Genomic DNA, 6,936 nt, shown 5'->3' with positions numbered 1-6,936 from the left:
AATTTGTGTCACAGCGTTAACTGGAAGCTAAACTGGAAGTTCCTTAATGGTAGATCTTCCTTCCCAATACTCTTGGCAGAGGATGAATAAAAGTTTATTGGATGAAGCACTTCGTTTCATGATGAATATGGCATTTTGTCGGTTACAAACGTTCCCAATCAACTCACACCAAAAGCATTTATACCCATGACTTAGTTATTTAACAGGTATCAAAATCCTAGAACTCCAGGGAGGGCCTAGGTGACGCAAGCAAGAGAATACCAGGAGATGCGGTCAACCCGTGACGTACTTCCTGCGCGACGCTTTCCCTCCACGCTGGGACTGGGTTGTGGGGGAGGGAGGCGGTTAGTGGGCTTTAGCGCCTTTTCTGGCGGCGGTAGATTTGAAGCGCTTTAAAGGACCGGACCCCGGGAAGTGAAGACAACAGGAGCAGGTAGGTGGCGCGAAGCCCGTGTTGTTTCGGTGGCGTCCTTTGCAGCAGTCCCAGGGTATGAGAGCGGGAAGAGCCCGAGGAGAGGGGCGGAGTCGACGCGTTAGGCCCGGCGGAGCCAACCGTCTTCGCCTCGAGGTGTCTGGGCTGCCTGGTCCCTGAACGAGCCCCCCAAGGGCCGTGGCTCTCGCTTTGCAGCTGTTGCAGCTGGAGAAGGCCTCCAGCCGTGCCTCCCAGGCGTGGGAAACGATCCTCCCCCTGCCAGCCCCCGCCCTCTCACTTGGGCGCACACCTCCCTCCCTGACGCATTTTGCCGCACAAGCTGTAATATGGCGGCAGCGGCGGCGGCCTGAACTCTAGGGAACAAGGGTGATTTTTGATGCTTCAGAATCGTAAGACTAATCGCTAATGCGGGGTAGGTGGCAGAATTGGTGGGGAAGAAGTAACCTGACGTCTTGTCAGGTGAGGGTCGGAGACTTGCGGGCGAGGAGCCTGGATCATAGGGGTGAAGATTAGACTGAAAACGGGCTTTCCTCCTACTCCGACCTTTTTCCTCTCACAGACAGCGTCTGTCGTACCTAGTTAAGTGTTACAGGCCTTTGGACTAAAACTGAAATCCAGGCTCTTCCCTTTTCATCCCAGGGCTGTCTCGAAGTTCACCCACGTTTCCGAGGAGCTGTGAGCAGCGCAGGCCTTGTAGGAGAAGATCATTACTCTTTAGGAGGAAGGCGATGGCTTCAGAGCTCCATATGCCTTAGGGGAAGTGTGCGAATTTGGCTCATCTTTAGGTCTTTTAAGGAGCTAAGTCGAGGTCCGCGGGAACGGAGAACTCCCAGTCATTTTGGAAATGTTTTAAAAGCACCATTTTGTACGTTGATTGAATTTATTCCTACAACAGTATTTTCTTTTCAGGTCCCAGCTTTTGCAGTAGTGATGACAAATACGTCGAAGAAACAAAATGTTCTGGACTTTGGGGGTCCGTTAACTTTTAGTAGCTAAAACCGGATAGAAGGGGAAATATGTGTGCGTGTCGGTATAAAAAAAAAAAAAGTAATTTGCCGGTTCTTAAAAAATGGGTGAGGAGGTGTATGAACATTTTCGAAATAGTACCGTAAAACCCAGAAAACTCTCGGGTTTCTAGAATGGCTGCTTCTCTCATCATATTTTTTAGGTATCCGAAAATTTACCCGTTTTAGCATTTCCCCCCTTTTTTATTTTAACCATTTTAAATACGGCTATTTCTATAACAAATGACTTCTCTCTAAATTAGAGTTCATTTTACGTCATTTAAGGTTTTATTATTCAGTATTAATAGGTGCTCTGAAATCCCATTGGGTCTTGTAGTAGGCTTCTGCTATGCTTTTTTTTGTTTTTTGAATTGTGTTTGCTTTTTAAGATTTTTTTTTTTTGGTCTTTGCAGGCTGTTGTCAGGGTTGCCTTCCCCTGCTGTCAGCAGTGTACAAGTATGCAAGCTTCCTAGTTTAGAAAATTTGGATTTGTTTCTGGCTCAACCATCTTTTGAATCTCAGTTTCTTCATCTATAAACTATTTTGATTTCAGGCTGTCATCAACTGTGGACTTCAAAAATAAATAATCAGGTTTGTTAAAATTCTCTGTAAAATTGGTTTTCAGTAAGAAGTCAGTGATTCTATGAGTGAAGTAAAGAACATACATTATATTTATTGTGACTTATTAAAGGCCTTTCTTTTTTGGTGCTTTGCAGTTATCAGTGGTCTCTGAGTAAAGTTTTTATCTTTTTGATATTTTGCATATTTTAAATTGGGTTTTCTGTCAGGCAACATCCATTCTACATGCAAAGGAAAATTGGTAGCCATTCATAATAATGTGAATTAGTCGTCAGTGGTATGAATCGGGGTGCCTGGGTGGCTCATTGGTTAAGCGGCTGCCTTTGGCTCAGGTTAGGATCCCAGTGTCCTAGGATCAAGTCCCACCCACATCGGGCTCCCACTCCCCCTGCTTGTGTTCTCTCTCACACTCTCTGCAAAATAAGTAAAATCTTAAAAAAAAAAAAAAAAGGTATGAATCATTAGCAATTAATTATTCCAGTCTTGCTCAATTAAGAAACAGATGTTGATGTTTTCCTTTTCTTTTTTCTTTAATACTATTCGGGTTTTTCAATAGAATTATAATGTATTAGTTTTAGTATTCTAATATACTAAGATTAATTGAATTAATTAGATAATTAATTCAAGTGATTTGAAGAGTTTGTTGCAGATTTCTGCTACATTGTGTTACTTCACTTTTTTTTTATCTTTAATATTAGCACCAAGCTTTAGTTTCTGTTTAAGTGTCAGTGGTTTTACCCTGGTTTAATGCATATACTGTCTCTGTAAGAACTCTGTATTTGTATTTCTGTGGGGCAAATCTTCCATCTTGAAATTTACTACAGGCAGTATTGTATAAATACTCAGAGAAAACTTCCATAACTGGGGACTTTGTACTTTCAGTACCATACAGCATATCTTTTGCACTTTTAAGAGGTGTCATAAAGCAAACACCAACCTCTTCTTGAAAGAGATTGTACCTATAAATATAGACATCAGTTTTTTAAATAAACATGAATGATACCTTAAGTCATTGATTTTTTAAAAAATGAAGCCTCTTTATATATCAGGTACTCTTAATTATGTATAAACTTTAGCTTAAGATTTATTCATAATTATATCATTGCATTATAGTCATAAGGTAGAAAGTAAAATTAAATAAGCCATTATCTGGAATATTTATGAATAAGGTATTTTCTACAGTGAAGCTGTTAAAGTAAACCAGAAAACTCTTGCTTTTTCAACTTATGACCTTGCTTCAGTCACTTTAGTCCTCTTATTGTCAAACCTATAAAATCAGAAGACTGATTAGATTAAGTTTCCTCCAAACTTCAAAAGTCTGTAGTTTATGAGAGAATTATCACATTGGCTAGCATGTTGCTATTGTATGGTATAGGTATGAGAGAGTGGTATAATTTATCATTGTAAAAACTTAAATAATTGCAGGTGCAGTATGAAGAGTATTGTCAGGGATTTCCCAGTTAGTATATGCTTTGAGTTCAGTACTAACAAAGCATAGTTTTATGCTCTCATATTCTATGTTTTGAAAGTATGTAATACCCTATTTAACACCAAACTTGGCAACCTTACAGCTATTTTTATGTTTTCTAAAGGATTTGAGAATTTAGGAAGTGCAGGTACACTGTTACTCATGATTCTACCAGCCTAGTGGTTTGTGACTATCAGACACCAGGTGAGGGGGGATCATACCGAAGAGCATAGTTGCCTTTTCTGATGCCTCAGAATGTTAATTTGTTTGGGCTTAAGTAATTAATTAACAATATGCTACTCAAATGCATTAAAATGTTTTTGAAACAGTCTGTTTTCATTTCTCATTTTATCTCTGAATTGTATTGGGGGTAGGCTGAAGATACTGATGTGAATGTCACATTGCCTTTGAAAGTAATTTTAAAGATCTGTGGTTTTAATTAGTTTAATGTAATATGCTTGCACTTAGAGGTGGAAATGGTGTGTGAAAATTGTTACCTGTTTTACTAAACTTAAGCAGTTGAGAACTTTCCATCTTTATTTTTTGAAAGATTTTATTTATTTATTTGACAGAGATCACAAGCAGGCAGAGAGAGAGGAGGAAACAGGCTCCCTGCTGAGCAGAGAGCTCGATGTGGGGCTCGATCCGAGGACCCTGAGATCATGACCTGAGCCGAAGGCAGAAGCTTTAACCCACTGAGCCACCCAGGCGCCCTTATTTATTTTTTTAAAGATTTTTATTTATTTGAGAGAGCAAGGACAAGCAAGGGAAGGGACAGTGGGAGAGGGAGAAGCAGACTCCCTGCTGAGCAGGGGAGCCTGATGTGAGGCTGATGCCAGGAGTCTGGGATCATGACCTGAGCCAAAGGCAGATGGTTAACTGACTGGGCCACCCAGGCATTCCTGCATTTTTATTTCCTCGTCCTGAACTGAAGATGCTCCCTCTTATAATGTATTCTGTTTACTAAGAAAGAAAAAACATTTTATTAGTAAAATGCAACTCATTTAGGCAGATCTAGGGAATAGGTTCTGTTTCAATTATGGAAAAGACTCAGAGGACGGTTACTGACTTAGTAGGCTCTGGGAGAATTTACTAACTACAGATGTTAGTATTCCATGTGAGAAGCAGTACATAGAGGAGGAAGTACTGAAGTTTAGGCAGAGCCTGGTTCTGCATGTGCCTTGATAAACTAGTATTATTTCCATTTGATAATGTAGTCTGGGCCAGGCCTTGTGCATGTTTGAAGTTAGAAGGGTTCTGAATTTGTGGAGTCTACAAACAAGTTTATGATAATGAAAATAAGATTCAGCAAAGGAGGATCATTTAAGCTTTAGAGAGTCAAGGTGAAGTTCCCAGGGTGTACTCTCTTTGAATCTTTAAGGACACAGAGAAATTAGCCAGGGGAATCAGAAAGGGCAAAGACCAGCTAATCTTAATAGTTTAAAAGATTTACTCTCTACGTTTTGAAGACTGAGTACTTTGTTGACTTTTTCATACTCTGTGAAACTTCTAAATAATTCTTGGAATGTCATAAATCACTGCAGTATTTATTGCCTAACTGCAAATACCGTGTCCTTTACCATATAGTTTAGTAATTAGTTGTCTCTGTTCTTGTCCTGGCCCCTTTCCCCATCCTTCATGTTACTCTAGGATGAATATCAAAATTATTTTATGTATGAAACTACAAGATTATAATCTTTTTACATATGAATTTGTTACCTCTTATTTTTATGAAATGTATTTGTTACAGAAGTTTACATATTCTGGTATTTACTATTTTAAAATACTACATATTATTGACATACAAAACGATATTGTTGGTAGACAATACAGTTGAAAACAACTGTATTTCTCTCTGCTTAGAAAAAAGAATATACATGGACATTTTAAAAGTTACACCCTAAGTGTCAGGATTTCATGTGTTTTTATATGATCTAACTTTTTGCAGTGATTCGGTTAGCTTTATTATGTAAAAAGTATTTTCATTATAAAAAAATAGGTGTGGTTAAGTATCACTTGAATTTCTGAAGGAGTCAAGCAGGTGAAATGAGTTCATGAAGTCAAGTAGATAGTAAATAGTAAAAATTAATAGGCTGTAGTTGGAGGCAGACCATGTTGATTGCTGGCTGTACAGGAATGGAGCACATTAATTTTGTTTGCTTTTCAAGAAAAATTAATGTCTGGATTTTATGGAAATAGCTGCAACTCACTTAGGTTTAACAAATTTGCAACAAAGGAGGCGACTCTTCTGAAACCTTTCATTATATAAGGAAAGTTGTGAATTATTTTATTGAAAATTGCATAGACTTGATTTTTCCCTGAATTGTTCTTTGGTATCTCTCAGTATTATTTCTGTTTACTTTTTCTTGAAAATGTGAAAAATTGATCAGATGTTTATCTCATGTTTGATTTTAGGTATTATTAAGTAATACCAGAGGTATTATAGAGTAATACCTCTATGAAAATATTGAGTAATTTCACAGAGGAAATTCTATGTCCTATATTTCTGATTAAGTAAAATCTGATTCCAGTAAATTAGAGACATAGTATCGAGCCATCTTTTGTCATCATTGTTCTTCATTAGCTATAACAACATTTACATAGTTGAGATTTCTGTAGTGCTTTTAATAATAATTGCTGTCATCTTTCTTGAATTTAAGGCTTTTTTTATTTACTTAAGGAAAACTAACTTTAATCTGTTTCTATGAAAAATGTTCTTATATGGGATAACCTAAATATATATATTATAATCACTTATAGCCATGTACATTATAATCTTAGAAGATTATATATACATTTTTTATTATGAATTTTTCTTTATAATACCAATTATATTTATTAAAGAAAAGTAGAATGAAGTACAGGAAGGCAGAAAACTGTCTTGGTCTTACAGGCAACACAATAATGATTTTCCAATTTTTTTTTTCTTTTTATAAATCTTCAGGAGTAGTTGATTATAATGCTTTTGCATATACTGTTTTGTATCTTATTTTTTAACAAATTATAAGTATTTTCCAAATTACTAATGTTTATAACATTACTTTAACAACTATGATATCTCATTCAATTAGAGACCATGATTTAACCATTTTTTATAATATTGACTAGGTTGCTTCTGATTATATATTCCTAAAAAGAACACTAAGATAGCTAACTTTATACATGAAGTCTTTCTAAAAGGGTAATTTCTTGTAAGAGATTCCTAGTTATGTGAATTTTACTGGTTTAAAGTGAAAATCAGTTTAAGGTATAAATAGTTTTAAGAGTTTCACATATTATTTCCGGAGGAGCTGTGTCTTGTTTTGGAAATTAGTCTTCGAAAAACTCTTTACTATTTTATTTTATTTTTAAAGATTTTATTTATTTATTTTACAGAGAGAGATCACAAGTAGACAGAGAGGCAGGCAGAGAGAGAAAGAGAGGGAAGCAGGCTCCCTGCTGAGCAGAGATCC

At 36.9% G+C, this 6,936-nt stretch overlaps 1 protein-coding gene across 7 annotated transcripts in view; it reads left to right on the top strand.

Annotated features, from left to right (window-relative positions):
• Positions 1 to 280: 280 nt before the first annotated feature.
• Positions 281 to 6,936, top strand: part of PPIG (peptidylprolyl isomerase G) — a 54,582-nt gene continuing 47,926 nt past the window's right edge. The window contains exons 1-3 of one of the 7 annotated variants that reach the window (XM_013052049.2): positions 284 to 433; positions 1,851 to 1,893; positions 1,991 to 2,028. The gene's annotated coding sequence lies outside the window, so the exon portion shown is untranslated. Of the gene's footprint in view, positions 434 to 491; positions 846 to 1,072; positions 1,299 to 1,850; positions 1,894 to 1,990; positions 2,029 to 6,936 lie in introns of those variants that run through there. The other 6 variants (XM_013052047.2, XM_004744030.3, XM_004744032.3 and 3 more) reach the window with 6 other exon arrangements.

Source organism: Mustela putorius, unplaced genomic scaffold (assembly GCF_011764305.1).
Source record: "Mustela putorius furo isolate JIRA1106 unplaced genomic scaffold, ASM1176430v1.1 tig00003869_pilon_pilon_pilon, whole genome shotgun sequence".
In the NCBI taxonomy this organism is placed as follows: domain Eukaryota; kingdom Metazoa; phylum Chordata; class Mammalia; order Carnivora; family Mustelidae; genus Mustela; species Mustela putorius.
Note: the sequence above shows the minus strand (reverse complement) of the source record. Positions and strands in the feature narration are given on the sequence as shown.